Source organism: Vulpes lagopus, chromosome 8 (genome assembly GCF_018345385.1).
Source record: "Vulpes lagopus strain Blue_001 chromosome 8, ASM1834538v1, whole genome shotgun sequence".
NCBI lineage: Eukaryota > Metazoa > Chordata > Mammalia > Carnivora > Canidae > Vulpes > Vulpes lagopus.
The window spans coordinates 99,755,933-99,774,732 of NC_054831.1; the positions used below are offsets into that span (position 1 = coordinate 99,755,933).

The 18,800-nt window shown below is 36.3% G+C and overlaps 1 protein-coding gene across 3 annotated transcripts in view; it reads left to right on the forward strand.

The window, feature by feature from the left end:
* The window catches only part of RNF180 (ring finger protein 180), a 182,056-nt gene that overhangs the window by 152,617 nt on the left and 10,639 nt on the right, over window positions 1-18,800 (forward strand). The gene's annotated exons all lie outside the window — the stretch shown is intronic.

Consider the following 18,800-nt stretch of genomic DNA (forward strand, 5'->3'; position numbering starts at 1 on the left):
CACTAAACCTTTATCAAAAGTTATTTGCAAATATCTTCTCTCATTCTATAGGCTGCCTTTTAGTTTTGTTGATTGTTTCCTTTGCTCTACAGAAACTTTTCATCTTGATGAAGTCCCAATAGTTCGTTTTTGCTTTTGTTTCCCTTTCCTCTGGCAGTGTGTCTAGTAAGAAGTTGCTATGCCAAGGTTAAAGAGGTCACTACCTGTGTTCTCCTCTGGGATTTTGATGGTTTTCTGCCTCACATTTAGGTCTTCCATCCATTTTAAATTTATTTTTGTGTATGATATAAGAAACTGTTTCTGTTTCATTCTTCTGCCTGTGGCTGTCCAGTTTTCCCATCACCATTTGTTGAAGAAACTTTTTCCCATTGGCTATTCTTTCCTGCTTTATCAGAGATTAATTGATCATATAGTTATGGGTCCATTTCTGGGTTTTCTATTCTGTTTCATTGATCTATATGTTTTTGTGCCAGTACTATACTATCTTGATAACTACAGCTTTGTAATATAGCTTGAAGTTTAGAATCATGATATCCCCAGCTTCACTCTTCTTTCTCCGGATTACTTTGGCTATTCGGGGTCTTTGTAGTTCCATAGGGATTTTAGGATTGTTTATTCTTGCTCTGTGAAAAATACTGGTGGTATTTTGATGGGGATTGCATTACATGTCTAGTTTGCTTTGAGTAGTATAAATATTTTAACAATATTTGTTCTTCCAAACCTCAAGCATAGACTGTTTTTCCATTTCTTTGTGTCCTCTTCAATTTCTTTCATAAGTGTTCTGTAGTTTTCAGAGTATAGATCTTCTACCTCTTTGGTTAGGTTTATTCCCAGGTATCTTATGGTTTTTGGTACAACTGTAAATGGGATTGATTCCTTGGTTTCTTTTTCTGCTGCTTCATTGTTGGTGTATAGAATTGCGACGTATTTCTGTATGTTGATTTTGTATCTTGTGACTTTGCCAAATTCATGTGTTAGTTCTTGCAAATTTTTGGTGGAGTCTTTTAGGTTTTTACAGAGTATCATCTCATCTGTAAAGAGTGAAAGTGTGACTTCTTCCTACCTAGTTTGGATGCCTTTTATTTATTTTTACTGTCTGATTGCTGAGGCTAAGACTTCAAGTATGTTAAATAGCAATGGTGAGGGTGGACATCCCTATCTTGTCCCTGATGATTGTAAGGGGAAAAGCTCTCAGTTTTTCTCCATTGAGGAGGATATTAGTTGTGGATGTATGTGGCCTTTATAATGTCGAGGTGTGTTCCCTCTATCTCTACTTTGTTGGTTTTTATGAAGAGTGGATGCTGTACTTTGTCAAATGCTTCTTCTGTATCAATTGAGAGGATATAGTTCTTACCCGTTCTTTTATTAATGTGGTATATTATGTTGATTGATTTGCAAATACTAGACCAATCCTGCAGCCCAGGAATAGGTCCCAATTGATTGTGGTGAATAATTCTTTTAATGTATCATTAGATTCGATTTGCTAGTATCATGCTGAGGATTTTTGCATCCATGTTCATCAGGGATATTGCCCTAGCATTTTCTTTTTTAGTGAAGTCTTTATCTGGTTTTGGAATCAAGGTAATGCTGGCTTTGTAGAATGAGTTTGGAAATTTTTCTTCCATTTTTTGGGGGGAGGGGGAAATTTAAGAATAATAGGTATTCTTCTTTAAAGGTCTAGAAGACATTTAACATCTGGAAAGACATTTCCAGTGTCTGGAAAGCCATAGAGCCCTTGTTTCAAGTTTGTTGGAGATTTTTGATTACTGATTCAATTTCTTTGCTGGTTATGGGTGTGTTCAAATTTTCTGTTTCTTCCTGTTTCAGCTTTGGTAGTGTGTATGTTTCTAGGATTTTGTCCATTTTTTCCAGATTGCCCAATTTGTTGGCATATAATTTTTCATAATATTATCCTAGAATTATTTGTATTTCTTTGGTGTTGGTTGTGATCTCTCCTCTTTTGTTTCTGATTTTATTTGGGTCCTTTCTCTTTTCTCTTTGTTAAGTCTGGCTAGGGGTTTATCAATTATATTAGTTCTTTCAAGAACTAGCTCTTAGTTTCATTGATCTGTTTTTTTTTTCTGTTTTTATATTTTTTATTTCAGCTCTATTCTTCATTATTTCCCTTCTTCTGCTGACTTTAGGCTTTATTTGCCATTCTTCTTCTAGCTCTTTCAGGTGTAAGGTTAGCTTGTGTATTTGAGACTTTTCTTCCTCCTTTGAAGTAGGCCTGTATTGCAGCATACTTCCCTCTCAGGACTGCCTTTGCATGCATCATTTTCATTTGTGTTTGCTTCCATATATTTGTTTAAAATCACTTCTTTAATTTTCTGGTTAAATCTATTCATTCTTTAGTAGGATATGCTTTAACCTTCATGTATTTGTGGTCTTTCCAATTTTTTTTCTTTTTCTTTTAATATTTTATTTATTTATTCATGAGAGACACAGAGAGGCAGAGACACAGACAGAGGGAGAAGCAGGCTCCTCACAGGGAGCCCAATGTGGAACTCGATCCTGGAACCGGGATCATGCCCTGAGCCAAAGGTAGATGCTCAACTGCTGAGCCACACAGGCATCCTTTCCAATTTTTTTCCTATAGTTGACTTCGAGTTTCATAGTGTTGTGGTCTGGACATATGCATGGTATGACTTCAGTTTTTTTGTACTTGTTGAAGGCTGATTTTTGACCCAGCAAGTGATCTTTTCTGGAAAAATGTTCCATGTGCACTTGAGAAGAATGTATATTCTGCTACCTTAGAATGAAATGTTCTGATTATATCTGTTAAATCTGTCTGGTCCAGTGTGTCATTCAAAGCCATTTTAGCCATTCAAGCCATTTGCTTGTTGATTTTCTATTTAGATAATCTGTCCATTGTTCTAAAATGAGTCTCTTGTAGACAGTGTATAGATAGGTCTTGGTTTTTTATCCATTCTGATACCTTGTACTTTTGATTAGACCATTTAGCCCATTTACATTCAGAGTAATTGATAAGAATTGATAAGTAATTGATAAGAATCAGTACTATTGTGTCACCTGTAAGGTTGGTGTTTCTGGTGATATTTTCTGTTCCTTTCTAGAATTTGTTGTTTTTGTTCTTATTTTCCCCTACTCAATATATCTTGCAGGGCTACAAACCCCGTTAGTTTTTGTTTGTCTGGGGAACTCTTTCTCTCTCCTTCTATTCTGAATGACAGCCTTGCTGAATAAAGTATTCTTGGCTGCATATTTTTACCGTTCAGCACATTGAATATTTCATGCCACTTTTTTCTGGCCTGCCAAGTTTCTGTGGACAGATCAAAGCAGACATGTTTTAAATGTTTTTCTTCCCACAAATCCATATTTTATATTATAAAATGGGTAATGTGGAAAGGAATGGAAATATTCTAGATAAATATGAGCTAGCACTTTATGTCTCTTCTCAGGAACTAGTGCAACTAGTCAGTCTTTGTTCTCTTATCTGAAGTGTCTACCATTTCCAGGCATTGTATCCTCAGTTTATCAGTATTCTGTTAACATGATTTCCAGATATTCCATGATGGGTGGTTCCCTAAGAAAACACTTTTACATAAACATACATGTAAAGCTAACTAACGAAGAGGTTTTACCAAGATCTTTTGCAGAAAAGAAAAAGTTCCATGTAGATTTTTTTTTCTGAATATACTCGAGTCAAAGAAATGAAAAAAAGAAGTGATGATTTATAAATCTATGTCTTATTTTTTCTGGCAGATACAAAACCATGGAGGTGAATTTCAGGCATCTGAGATCTATTTATGACCATTCATTTCTTGTAAAAGCCTGGGGAATTGTTTTATTTGTTCATAATTTTATGCAAAGGTGTTAGAATAATTCTGCAAGTTTATACATGTTCAATATAAATAAGGAATACCCACATGGAAAAGAATGCCTATCCATAATAGAAAACAAAACGGTACATGCTCAAACAGCAGGAGTTTGAATATAACCCAGAAATCTGCCTTCTCAGAAAGTTAGGGGTAAGTCAAGGAAATTTTCAAATATGCTACAGACTCAGTGATGCCTTATAGCAGAAAGTGCATTAACCTTTATGTTTCCTCTGAAACTGGAAGAATTTTATTCACAATTTTTTGAAAGAGCTTACAAATTCCAGTGATTCTTTTCCTTTTTATTGATTTTCCAGGGGCAAAATCAGACCCTGTTCCTGATGTAGGATTTACTCGGGAGTTTTAAATTTATTTCAAAAGCCAACCAAGTATCAAAGCCTGACAATATCATAGACTACTTTAAAAACAAGTATTTACATGCATTCCCACTAAAATGTAAAGCATAGATTATAAGAAGCTAGAGAGGATACATAACTGCTCCAAACAGTACACAAATAGTATCAACAATCACACTCAGTGACAGACTTCTATGTTTTTCTTATCACATGCAATGTCAGGGAGCTCACTACCTGAAAAAGCAAGTTTGTACATTTTAACAACTCTATCAGGCAAATTTCTGTTTTGAATAAAATCTCCCTTCTCACAGTTTTCTTTTATTGGTTCAGGTATGTCTTAATCTTGCTTCATGTGACTCTTCTTATAATATACAAAGACACATTTGATGTCCTTTGCAAGTCTTCATTCCACAGGCGAAGTATTCACATTCTTTATGGAACCTGGTTTCTAGGTCCTGTTTCAGAGATAGTAAGAAGACTGGAAACCATGCCAATTGGAAACTGGATACTAATAAACTGAGGATGAAATGTCTAGAAATAGCAGTTTTCAAGGGGAAAGGACTAAAATTGACAGAGTCATGTCTTCAACTAGTACCCGATAAAAGGTGTAAACTGTTAGCTCATATTTATTTAGAAAATTTCCATCCCTTTTCGCATGACCCAGTGTTATTCTGGTGTTGGGTCACTGAATCCATGGTCTCTAAGGCAGAATAGTTTGGTTAGGCATTAGATTCAAAATTAGAAATCTTTTCTGTTTTAAGAAATGAGTTATGATCCAAATGAATTGTAATACAGATCATACATTTTGTTCAAACATCACCATTCCATAGCTCTTATCTTAAAAAACTACCAGCACTTTCATTCTCACTCTTTCTCTCAATATGCACACATACTCACACAAATGTCATCCCCTTTATTGTTTTGCTTGTATAGAAATTGCTTTATTAATTCCATATGAAGTTGGATGTTGGAAGAAAATACTACCTTCATTTACAACACTTGGATATATAACATAAATGTATGCATATGCACATAAATTTAAAACCCACCCACTGACCACCAGGCATCTGAAATTAGCACTAGAGACAGATTCTCATGGTAAGAGAGGGTGGCTGCATCTGACCTTGGCCCTGAGCTGACAATTTTAATTGCTTTCCCTAATAACACTGCTTTCCCTAACACCATTGCTTTCCCTAACTACCCTGTACAATAAACTACACAAAGTTAAACTGTTGAAACATAATAAAGATGATTCTGGTACTGGACAGACACTGGGTTTTTTGAATCTCTGATTGAGAAAGGCTAGAAAGAAAGTGAAGAAACTCTGCACAGCTCAATTCAAATGGACTGTCAATGTCTAACAAATGGTGTCATTTAATTAAAAAAAAAAAGACTTCAGCAGTTTTCAAGTATTCTAATGTCTGACCACTCTATGGTGACTTTGTTGGGGCAATGAGCAGTACACGTATTGGTTATGAATCATTCTGGGAAATTGTGGTCAATTTTGGAATAAAAAATTAAGATTAAGGAGGTGGACCTTAAGAGAAGTAGTGGAAAATTTAATCCATCACTGGGAGACCTAGTGATGATTTTAACCTATTCTGTGATCATGGCGTGTGATATACTCTTTTGAGTGATGACAGAGATAGGGAGAGTAAAAGTACCCTGACGGTGATTCTGGGTCTGTGCAATAGCTGTGCAACACAAATATTGTTTATATTGTATTACACCTTTTATCCCAAATGATCAGGAAATGTGAAAGATTTTAGTAGACCTCCACTGTATTGTAGACCTATTATATATTTGAGATATAGTGACAAAATGGAATTCAGGGCTGTTCTCTCTTGTTTTAGCATTGGAAGAATAGCAATCTCATTTGATCACCAGCAATAAAAGGGGGGAGGAGGAGTTCATGGCGCCTGATTCAGAGCACAAAAATGAGAAAATAGCCAAGAACCCTGAAAAATAGCAGAAATAATAAGTCAAGCTTATTATTTCTGGTAATAACAGCAGTAGAGATTTCTTCTTCTGGGATATAGAAGATATAATAAGATATATTAAAGTATAATTAATTATAAGAGTAATCAGTATCAATGGTGCTATCTTGGGGGAATGATAAATTACAAAAATCATATTAATAAATCAGAGAGCTGTGGAATTTTTAAAAGGCTAATTGAATTAAAATTCCATTGTGGGGAAAGTCTTCCAGGAAAGTTCATATTGCTGACTCTTTGCTTCATTGGGAGTATGTACTAAGTCTGGGGATTATCTCAGGATCAGTCTTGCCATAGGCAGAGGACTCTACTAGGAGTAAGAGAAATGAGCAGAAGTTTCAATAACCATATGGACTGGCATGCCAGATTGGAAAAACTGTCCAAACATATGGCAGATTTTCCCCATGAGACATTTGCTAAGAGCTGTGGCAGTACCAAGGACTAAGTAGTTGGCCCCAAAAAGCAATTTCCTGAGTCTTACGGAGTTGAAGAATCAAGTTATAGTATAGAAAGGGGCCTACCATAAATATATAGTAAGAATTCTCCTTAGGAAATTTCCCTTAATTTTAATTTCATTTCATCTTAATTTCAGTATAGTTAATACACAGTGTTAGTTTTAGGTAAACAATATGGTAATTCTACAATACTCTCAAATATTCAGTGCTCATCATGGTAAGTATACTCTTGATCCCCTTCACCTATTCCATCCACCCCATCCCACCTCCCCTTTGGTAACTATCAGTTTGTTCCCTATAGTTAGAAGTGTGTTTTTTGCTTTGTCACTTTTTCCTTTGTTTTTGATTCTTAATGAATTATATGAGTGATATCATATGGTATTTTTCTTTTTCTGTCTTATTTCACTTAGTTTTACACTCTCTAATTCCATCTATGTTGTTGGAAATGGCAAGATTTCATTCTTTTTGTGGCTGAGTAATATTCCATTGTATATATATGTGTCACATCTTTATCCACTCATCTATCAGTGGCCACTTGGGTTGCTTCCATAATTCTGTAATAAATCTAGGGATAATAATAAACATAGGGGGTGCATATACCGGTAGTGGAATCAGTGGATCAAATTGTAATTTTATTTCTAATTTTTTGAGGAACCTCCATAGTGTCTTCCACAGTGGCTACCACAATTTGCATTCCCAGTAATGGTGCACAAAGGTTCTTTATTCTCCACATCCTTGCCAGCACTTTTTTCCTTGTTTTTGATTGAAGCCATTCTGACAGGTGAAGTGATATCTTATTGTGTTTTTGATTTGCATTTCCCTAATGATGAGTGATGTTGAGCATCTTTCATGTGTCTGTTAGCCATCTATATGTCTTCTTTGGAAAAGTGTCTTCTGCCCATTTTTAAATTGGATTGTTTGTATTGTGGGTGTTGAGTTGTATCAGTTCTTTATATATTTTAGATACTAACCTCTTATCAGATGTCATTTGCAAATAGCCTCCCCCATTCAATATGTTTTTTAGTTTTGTTAACAATTTCCTTTGCTATGCAGAAGCTTTTTTTTTTAAGATTTTATTTATTCATGAGAGACACAGACTGAGAGAGAGAGGCAGAGACACAGGCAGAGGGAGAAGCAGGCTCCATGCAGGGAGCCCGAAGCAGGACTCAATCCCGGGACTCCAGGATCATGCCCTGGGCCGAAGGCAGGCACTAAACCTTTGAGCCACCCAGGGATCCCCTATGCAGAAGCTTTTTATTTTGATGTGGTCCAAGTAGTTAATTTTTGCTTTTGTTTTCCTTGCCTGAGAAGACATATCCAGAAAAATGTTGCCATGGCCATGTCAGAGAAATTTCTAGCATTTTTATGATTTGATCTCACAGTTAGGTCTTTCATCCATTTTGAATTTATTTTTGTATATGGTGTAGGAGAGTGGTCCATTTTCCCTAACACCATTTGTTGAAGAGACTTTTTCCCATTCCCAGTACTATTTTGAATAGAAATATTTAGAATGGAAATCCTTGTCTTGTTCCTGATCATAGGGGGAAAGTTCTCCGTTTTTCACCATTGAGTATGTTAGCTGTGGGTTTTTCATACAAGGGATTTATTATGTTGAGGTATGTTCCCTCTAAACCTAGTTTGTTAAGGGTTTCTCTCATGAATGGATGTTGTAATTTGTCAAATGCTTTTTCTGCATCTCTTAAAATGATCATATGGTTTTTATCCTCTGTACTGTTTTTGTGGAAGGCCTGTATTGCTATAAGCTTCCCTCTTAGAACAACTTTGGCTGAATCCCAAAGACTTTCATTTTCATTTGACTCCATGTATATCTCTTCTCTCCTGGTTTGGTGGTTTTCTTTAGTGATATACTTGGATTCCTTTTTCTTTATTTTTTGTGTCTATTATTGGTTTTTCTTTTATGGTTACCATTAGGTTTGTATATAACGTTATTAAGTTGATGGTCACTTAAGTTTGAACTCATTCTTTACTTCTCTCCCACATTCTAGGTATATGGTGTCATACTCTACATCTTTTTATTTTGTGTCTCCCTTGACTGATTTTTTAAAATACATTTAATTTTAGTGTTTTTCTGCTTCCTACTCTTCTTACTCCTACTTTTATGGTCTTTCCTTTCTACTAGTGGTGATAAATTCCTTTAACTTTTCTTTGGGAAACTCTTCATCTCTCTCCTTATATTTTGGTGGGGTTTTTTTAAAGATTTATTTATTTATTTTATTTATTTTAGACATAGAGAGAGAGAGGCAGAGACACAGGAGGAGGAAGAAGCAGGCTCCATGCAGGGAGCCCGACGTGGGACTCGATCCCGGGACCCCAGGATTGCGCCCTGGGCCAAAGGGAGGTGCCAAACCGCTGAGCCACCCAGGGATCCCCCTCTCCTTATATTTTGAATCATAGCTTTGCTATATAGAGTATTCTTGTTTGCAGGGTTTTTTTTCTTTCAGAATTTTGAATTTATCATGCCACTCTCTTTTGGCTTGGAGGGTTTCTGCTGAAAAATTTCTCTGTGTCTTCTGGGCTTTCCCTTATATGTAACTATTGTATTTTCTCTTGCTGCTTTAAGAATCTCTCCTGATCACTACTTATTGCTACTTTAATTACCATGTGTCCCGACGTGGAACTTCATGGGTTAATTTCTGTTTATTTCGCTAGATTCATGTCTTCAGATGAATTTTCTGCCTTTTCTCTCTCTTCTCCTTATGAGATCGCTATAATGTGAATGTTATTATGTTTGATGATACACTGTGTTCCCTATGTTATTTTTTTGTTGTTTTCTCCTATTCAGCTTGATTTCTTTCCTTTATTCTTCCTTGAGGTCACTTAGCCATTCTGCTGCTTCCTCTAATCCACTATTTTATCTAGTATGTTTTTAATTTCAATTATTGAGTTCTTCATCTCTGATTGGTTCTCTTTTGTTTTCTTTTTACTTAGGGCCTCACTGACATTCTCCACTCTTGTCTTTAGTCCAGTGAGTATCTTTATGACCATTACTTTAAATTCTCGGGCATATTACTCATCTCTGTTTTATTTAGTTCTGTTGCTATGGTTTTGTCCTGTTCGTTCATTTCCAACATATTCTTCTGCCTTCTCACTTAGTTTAATTATCTGTATTTGTTTTTTTGTGTTAGGAAAGTCAACTACAACTTCTGCTCTTATAAGTAGTGGTCTTATGGAGAAGAGGTCCTGTAGCGTCCTACAGTGCAATGTCTCCTGTGTGTGTTGGGTGTGTCCCAGTGTTGTGGGTCAGGAGCCATTGCCTTTCATGTGCAATAGTTCTCTTTGCCTGTTTTGGGCAGTGTTTGGTCCTTGTGTTGTTAGTGAGCTAATCTAGTAGCCACTTTGGGCTTGAGCTGAGTCAGAGCACATGTTTACCAGAGATAGGGTAGCACCCAACTGCAGAGTGCTTTCCTTGTATTGTCCTCTAAGAAGCTTCCATTGGTTGGTGGGACCTGCAATCTGACCAGATGTCTGCCCCCAACCCCCTGCTGGAGCCACAAACTGGTATGTGTGGTTGTCTTCCCCTTTCCTCATGGCAGGAGTCACTGGAGTAGTGCTGGCTTCTGGCAGGGCTGCTTGCTTACTTCCAGGTTTGTAGATGTGCCCTGGATGTGCTCTGGCCATGGGAGTATGAAAGGAGGCAAATCCTTAGGAGAACACAGGGATGGAGCCTATGCTGTTAACGAGGTTTGTGCATGTCTGTTGTGGGACAGGATTTGGAGTTGCTTTAGCAAACTCCTCTGGCAAGGCTGGAGGGTGAAAATCTGCAGGAGAGGGCGGGGATACAGGGTATACAGTCCCAGCAAAGTTTGCTATAGGAGGGGACCTGCAGTTGCCCAGACCTCCTGCTGAGGCCAGCTGGGTTGGAGGGGGTGGATCTGCACACATGCATAGCGGCAGACCACCCTGTAAGTAAGGTAGGTGGAGAATGTTGGCATTGTGCTGGTTCCCATATGTGTCAGTGTATCTAGGCTGGGGAAGGGAAACAGCACCCACCAGGTCTTTTGTTCTTGGAGAAGTCTCCCAAATATCCCTGCCCCTCCACCACATTCTCTGAGTTTAGTAAACAAACCTCCTTCACATACACCCCATGTGTTTTTCAAACTGATGCTTCTATGCTGTATCTCAGTGGGGCTGTTTGTTTTGCTGTCTCTTTAAGGGTGAGGATTCATTTCCCTCTAGCCCTCCCAATCTCCAAGAGCTGAGCCCACTGATTTTTAAAGTCCCAGGTGTTAAACCACCACGGGTTATAAAAATTCACAAAATTATGCCCCTCTGGTTTTCAAAGCAAAATTTTGTAGGGATTTGTTCTCCCAATACAGGTTCCCCATATCTGGGGTGTCTGGTGTGAGGATCTGTTTCTCTTCACTCTCCGAGTCTGCAGCATCCATCCCTCCTACAGACAGCCCCATGGGTCTACTTAGCTTTCTACCATGTCTCCACCCATCCTACCTTCTTTGATGTGGCCTCTTCTTTACATTTAGCTGTGGAGAGCCTGTGCTGCCAGTCCTCAGGTCATTTTCTGAGTTATTTACACTAATGTGGGTGTTAGCTAGTTGCATTTGTGGGATGAGGCGAGCTTAGGATCCTCCTACTCCATCATCTTCTGCAGAAATCTGACATTTCCCTTATTTTAAACTTTGTAGGATGAAAGGATAGAGTTCCATTTACAACCTCTTAACATTTACAAAACTCTTAACTAAAAACCCAAAGAACCATGTTCAAGAGATCAAGGCCTGGAAAACAAGAGTGCAAATTTCCTGTGGTCCCACAGTGAAATCCATGAGCTTAGGAGATAACGTCCCATTAAAGGAGTGCAAAAAACACAGGATAGGCCACATCCTTAAGCCATTTGAAATCAGAGGTAGATTGAGTCTAGTGAAAGCTGCAATCTAACTTCACCTCTACCTCAGCTTATTAATTATTGGGTTCAGGTGATCAGCCTCTCACCCTCTCTGCCTGACAAAAGAAAGGGTCAACCATCTTGGGAGGAAATAATATCTACTTCAATCTGAATGAATCATTGATACAATACAAAATTATGAGATAAGAGAAGGTTAGGAAAATGTGATCAATAAGCAAGAGAAGAAGCAGAAAATAGAAGATCCTCAGTGATCTAGATGTTGGAGTTATCAGATAGGACTTTAAAATAACTTTAAAAAAATTATAAATAAATAAAAAATTTTTTAAATATAAATAAATAAATAAAATAACTATTTAAACAAATGCTAATGAAAAGAGAAAAAGATGGGCAACAGGTAAAAGAGTAGACAATGTCAATAAAAAATGGAAGTTACAAAAAAAAATTAAAACTGGGAATTGTCAGTCACTGAGTCCTATGTTATTAGAGGCTCAGGCCTCTTTGTTCACAGCCATGGCCTTGGGCTGGCATGCCTTGTTTTCCTCCCGCTTCTACTTTCTGAACTCAAAAACAAGGGGTGCCCTTGCATTCTATCTCTGAAACCAACAAGGACCTTTCTCAGCCAATCCACTATTCTTATTCTGTCTACCTTTCATAGGTTGAGTGATACAAATCTGCTATACTTCTCTGAGTTCTATCTACTTCATCCGTGCAACTGAGCTGATGAAGTAAACTGAGAGTTCAGTCTGTCGCCTTAGTTCTGCTTCTCACTCTACATACAGATCCCAAATTGAAGACCAGAGGAAGAAGCAAGCAGCCAATTATTCTTTTTTTTTTTTAAGACTTTATTATTCATGAGGGACACAGAGAGAGAGAGAGAGAGGCAGAGGCACAGGCAAGGGAGAAGCAGGCTCCATGCAGGGAGCCCGAGTTGAGACTCGATCCCAGGACTCCAGGATCATGCCCTGGGCTGAAGGCGGCACTAAACCCCTGAGCCACCCGGGCTGCCCCCATTATTCTTTAAACCAGTCTACTATAACCCCAGATTGATGAAATTACCTGGTGATTGTATTAATGAAGCAGTGTTTTATATCTCATTTAGCTAGTGATCCGTTCATCAGAATCTAGATAATATAGTTTACATGGCATAGCTTACTTTTCCTCAGTTTGTAGCCCCTGAAGGGATTCACAGAGGATTCACAGAGGATTATCTACCTGAGTTTACCTCCTAGAGTCTTGTAAAAGCAGTCAGAACTTTGAAGTCAGGAATGCCACAGTTCAAAACACCAGGACACACCTTTTCTATAGTTGTGTTTTAGAAGGGTGCTTTCTGGAATTCTGCAGTGCACAGCATAAGTGAATGTATGTAGTCATTCCATATCTTGTTTCTTTTCATGATAAACAGAGCTTAGACGTACAGGTGTGGCTACTTGACCCTTAGGACAGTCTCTACAATGAAAAAGATAATTATCCACAGGAGTATTTCATGCCTCTTGGATACTTATGCCTCCACACATAACTTTATTAGAAAGCACCATAATAACCTTAATATTATTACAAGAGAAAAATAAAGTAATAAAGTAACAAGGAAGTGCTCATTTAAATAAAATATTTTATACACGGATTGAAGAGCTGGAATCTATATTCTCAATGATTTCTTAATGAAATTACACTGAGTGCTCAGATGTGAAAGATTTGAAAACTAGAATCTCTGTTTAAAATAGGGCATATCCAACCAAAAGCATTCATACCACCTGTCATGACAGATGCAAAACAGAACAAATTATAAACAGTTTGCATTTCCTCATATAAGGATATATAAATCTTCAGGATTTTTGTTAGTCTAAAATAAAATTTTTTTAATTTGCATAGTAAAAATACTGTTTTCAAAGTGACATAACCAGCTTCTAGGGAATTTGGTTTACATTATGTATCCTATACACTATCCCAGAAAGTAAAATGTAGTCTATTCATACTCATTCTAATCAGTCAGGTGAGCATTTAGCTTGATCATACTAATAAAAAGATAAAGAACTTCCGAGAGAGATAATCATCAGTGTTCATAATCTTAATCCAGAATTTCAGGAATTGGGCTTCCTAAAATAGAGCAACTACATAATAAGACCATTATTATGAAACAGAACTTCTCATCTCAGAAAATTTCCAGGTCCTCAACTGACTTTGACAGATGAAAAATAATTTTTTTTTTTGGATGAAGGAAGAAAAGAGCTAAAGTTTTATTTTGTTTTTTGAAGCAAAAGTTTCTGGGAGTCAATTTCTGTTATTTCACACTATGACCTTAAATGAAGCCTGGTGCCCTGGCCATATCCCAGATCAATTAAATCAGAATCTCTTGGAGATGAATCAAACATCAGTATTTAAAGATCCCCTAGAGATTCCAATGTGCAAAGTACCAAAGTTGAGGTATGTTACTCTAGAAGCTACTAGGACTTGTAGCTATATAGCAGTACAGAATTATGGACTCAGTATGGGAAGATACCTAAAAAGTTCCTTTTACTTAATTTTCTGACTTCCGGGAAGTAACATATTCATCATATTATGAAGAGTAGATTAATTAGATGGAATGCAATGCTATAAATAACAGAGATGGTGTTTGTTTTACTGAAATGAAATTAACTCTGGTACAGTGTAGGAATAGTTTAATAGCGCATGGCAGTTGTCCATTTGTTTTGGATAGTATACACAAACTGCACTGAAACTATACTGCAAATTTAAGAAATCTGCAAGTAATTGCATAAATAAGAGTTTAGCCCAGTATTTTGAGAACACTTCCTTAAGAAAAATGCTGTGACGTTTGGGGAGACCATGAAATGGTTTAGTACTTCCATATTGTATCCAAAGCACTAAGTGTTTGTTCATCTGTACTTTATATATGTAAAATATAAAAAATGTAAAAAAGTGTATCTGTCAAAAGAGGAAATTGGATTGAATTGGCTATCAAGGTAGTCTCAAAAGAGCAAACAAATTCTAATACAGAAATAAAAAGTAACAAGTATCTAAGGAAGTCCCAACTTGTTTCAGGGGACATGAAGAGTATGCTAATAATCTGAAGATACACTTGGAAGTTCCAGCTCTTACCCTCTGGCACAAATATTGCTATGATTTACTATACCGCAGGTGTAGCTGTGTCTTTTAATTTTGCAGTGCACATGAAGTAAAAGGGTTTATTATAGCTTAAAATAGATGAATATGAAATGAGATGTATACCAACAAATTTTGACAGCTACTAAAGTATGAGCTCATTAAAATTAACAGGATAATGTGAAAACATTTTAATGTTTGCAGATTTATAATTTGCCATTGAGAACTTTCAAATGCCTGAACAGATTAAAACTTCAAATTTTTACCTTACCAGCATTAGGCTTGTGTTACAGTTAACCAGAGCAGCTTTAGATACTTAAAACAGAAAAACTTCACAACTGTACTGGTATTGAAATAGCTGAATATATTTTATAGGTATACTAGATACAATACAAGGTTATATAAAAAGAGAGATTTTTTAGTAGAATCTGATCATCTGAAAACATTTAGCTTCTATCCCATTATTTTTTCATTATCACATTTAAATAACCTTTTTCCTAAAATACAAAAGAGAGAAAACAATAACATATAGCACAGGGACGGCTTTTTCTTTCATTACTTGTTTCTGGTCTGGGAAGATGAAAGACTATAAGGATAATTTCCCAAAATATACCAAACAGAATTGAAAGAGACTGACTAAATGATTAGAAATTTTGAGTTCACTCAGAAATACATATTATGCTTTCAAGTTATTTTATTCTACATTGCTTATGTGGTATGTCCTAAGAGTTCGCAAAGAACAAAAAATAATGAGGTTACTAGTTAATCGTTCTTAATTAAATTATACTTAACATACATGCAGTGTTGGTTTCAGGAAGAAAATCCAGTGATTTATCACTTACAACACCCAGTGCTCATCACAACACCCTCTTTAATACCCATTACCCATCTAGCACATCCCCCACCCACCACTATCAACCCTCAGTTTATTCTCTCTCCCCTTTGTTTTCCCCATTCCCATATGTTCAACTGTTTTCTTTCTTAAATTCCAAATATGGGTGAGATCATATGGTTTTTGTCTTTCTCTGACTTATTCTGCTTAGCATAATACATTCTAGCTCCATCTATGTCATTGCAAATGGCAAGACTTGATTCTTTTTGATTGCTAATTTTCCATTATATATATAATATATAATGGAATATATATATATATATATATATATATATATATAATGGAAACATTTTATATATAATGTTTTCTTTATCCATTCACATCTTCTCTATACATTCATCTGTTGATGGGCATATGGGCTCTTTCCATAGTTTGGCTATTGTGGGAATTGCTGCTATAAACATTAAGGTGCATGTGCCGCTTTGAATCAGTATTTTTGTATCCTTTGGGTAAATACCTAGTAGTCCAATTGCTGGATCATAGGGTAGTTCTATTTTTAACTTTTTGAGGAACCTCTATTCTGTTCTCCCTCCCTACTGTCCTCCAGAGTGGCTGCCCAGGTTCGCATCCCTACCAACAGGGCAAGAGAATTCTCTGCATTTTCACCAGCACCTGTTGTTTCTTGTGTTGTTAAGTTTAGCCATTCTGACAGTAAACCATAGAACTCTTAGAAGAAAATATAGGGGTAAATCTTCATGATCACTGGATTCTTAGATATGACACCAAAAGCATGAACACTAAAAAAATTAGTTGAACTTCATTAAATGCAGCCTACATAATAGAAAATATTTATAAATCATATTTCATAAGAGCTTAATACCTAAAATATATCAAGAACTCATTAAGAAGACAACTTAATTAAAAATGGGCTGCAGACTTGAGTAGACATTTCTCCAAAACTATACAAATAGCCAATAAGTATATTAAAAGAAGTTCCACATCATTAGTCACTAAGGGAATGAATGCAAATGATAACCATAATGAGATCACACCTATTAGAATAGCTACAATAAAAAAAAATTTAACAGGGATCCCTGGGTGGTGCAGCAGTTTGACGCCTGCCTTTGGCCCAGGGCGTGATCCTGGAGACCCAGGATGGAGTCCCACGTCGGGCTCCCGGTGCATGGAGCCTGCTTCTCCCTCTGCCTGTGTCTCTGCCTCTCTCTCTCTCTCTTTCTGTGACTGTCATAAATAAATTTAAAAAAAATTTAACAGAGCACAAAACGTGTTGACAAGGATTGTGGTAAAGTAGGAATCCTCAATTATTGCTGGTAAGGATGTAAAATGATGCATCCCACTGCAAAAACACTTTGGAGTTTTCTCAAATGCTAAATCTAGAACTCCCATGATTTTGCAGATCTACCCCTGAATATATATCCAAAAGAACTGAAAACAGGGATTCAAAGAGATACTTGTAGCCTACTGTTTACTGCAGCATTATTCATCATAGTCAAAAAATGGAAGTAATCCAAGTATCCATACAAATCAATGAATAAATAAATGTGGTATATACATAAATGGAATATTATTTAGCCATGAAAAGAAATGAATTTATGATCTCACTCATATGAGATACGTAGAAAAATTCATTGAAACAGAAAGTAGATTAGAGGTTATCAGGTACTGAGAAGAGTGGGAAATAGAGAAGTTATTCTTTGATGGCTACAGAGTTTCTCTTTGTGATGATGGTGGCACAACTTTAATGCGATTGAGTTGTATACTAAAAAAATGGCCAAAATGGCAAATTTTGTGCTGTGTATTTTTTTGCCAGGATAAAAAAATATTTTTAAAAAGAAAACCATTTCTTTTTAAAAACCATGGTATTTGATTAACAAAAACAAAACATTATAAATTTTTATGATTTTGTCTGATAACTTTATAAACTACAGTTGACCCATGAACAACACAGATGTTAAGGTTGCCAACATCCCCACATAGTTGAAAATGTATACTTAAATTTTGACTCCTCCAAGATTACTAAAAACCAACTGTTGAGCAGAAGGCTTGCTGATAAGGTACAGTCTATTAACACATATTTTGTATATGTATTATCTACTGTATTTTTACTATAAAGAAAGCAAGAGAAAATGTTAAGAAAATCGTAGGGAAAAGAAAATACATTTACATTACTGTATATATATTCATTGAAAAATAAATCCACTTGTGGGGCACCTGCATGGGTCAGTGGGTTAGGCATCTAACTCTTAATTGCGGCTCAGGTCATGATCTCAGAGTCATGAGATCAAGCCCTAGATACATCAGGCTCCATGCTCAGCAGGGAGTCTGCTTAAGATTCTTTCCCTCTCCCTCTGCCTCTCCCCCTGATCTCTCTCTCCCTCAAATAATAAATCTTTAAAAAAAAATCCACTTCTAAGTGAGCCTGCTCAGCTCAAATCCATAATGTTCATGGTTCAACTATATATTGAAAATAAAACTGATGTTACAGAATTATAAGTAATCCACACATATTTTAACATATTCATTAGAAAAAATTAATTTTGCAGGATTTATACAATTGATTCTGGTATCCTAAAAATACAGGAGATAAAGATGACATTTAAAATCCATTTTGTATTAGCTTTTCAAGTCTATTAACAGGGTGACTCTATACCTACCTTTGACTGTAAAAATATCACTCCACCTCTGCTAAGGCCTACTTATATCAATCAACTTGGCACTATAAATATCTTATGTAATATGAAAAAGACAGCAATAAAATACCATGCTTCAACCTTTTGTCTGTCCCATCACACATGAAGGATATCACATGCCTCCTTTTTTTTTTTTTTTTTAAAGCATCTAGCTACATGTAAGATGTAGGATGGGTAAGGCTGGAAGGTATCTTATTATCCTCATTCATCATCTCCAGAAACTGAGTAAGAAAGGTGAAGTAACTTTCTCAGGATCACCTAGTGTTCAACTAGCAGAACTGGGAATCAAACCATCCCCTGGTGAGAGAGAAGAAACTAGGTTCAAATATTAATACAAGTTACTTTACCTCGCTTAGCCAGAATTCCCTTATTTATAAAATGTTGATAAATTGGATGCTTACTGCCATGACTGTAAAATAAGAATCAACTAATAGTATTCTATCATTGTTGTTCATTCCACCAGATTTTAAAGCTCTGAGCGTGCAGATAGTAAGTATGTCCATCTTGCTCAATGATATACCTGAGGGTTTTATCCAATGCTTAGCATATGACTGAGAGTTCTTTTCCTTTTAATACAAACTTCAAAGTTCTCTAAGCTAACCTCTAAAGAATATTTTTTCTTAAGAACTACAAAA